Raw genomic sequence first — 205 nt, 5'->3', positions numbered from 1 at the left:
TGTCACAGTGCCAGTGTCTCTTTCCCTTGTGCTACACGTCAATCCAGAACATTAGGCAGATTGGATTATGCTGAGCCACTGGGCACAAGTCTATGGCCCGTGACATAAACGGGCCAAAGCGGTGAGGGAGGAGCACTCTTCTCAAATTGAACAGTAATCTCCCCCACTCTGTCATGTTGTCAACAAGGCAGCATGGTACGTTGTC

Source organism: Salmo trutta, chromosome 36, assembly GCF_901001165.1.
Source record: "Salmo trutta chromosome 36, fSalTru1.1, whole genome shotgun sequence".
Lineage (NCBI taxonomy): Eukaryota > Metazoa > Chordata > Actinopteri > Salmoniformes > Salmonidae > Salmo > Salmo trutta.
This window is presented reverse-complemented; position numbering follows the sequence as displayed.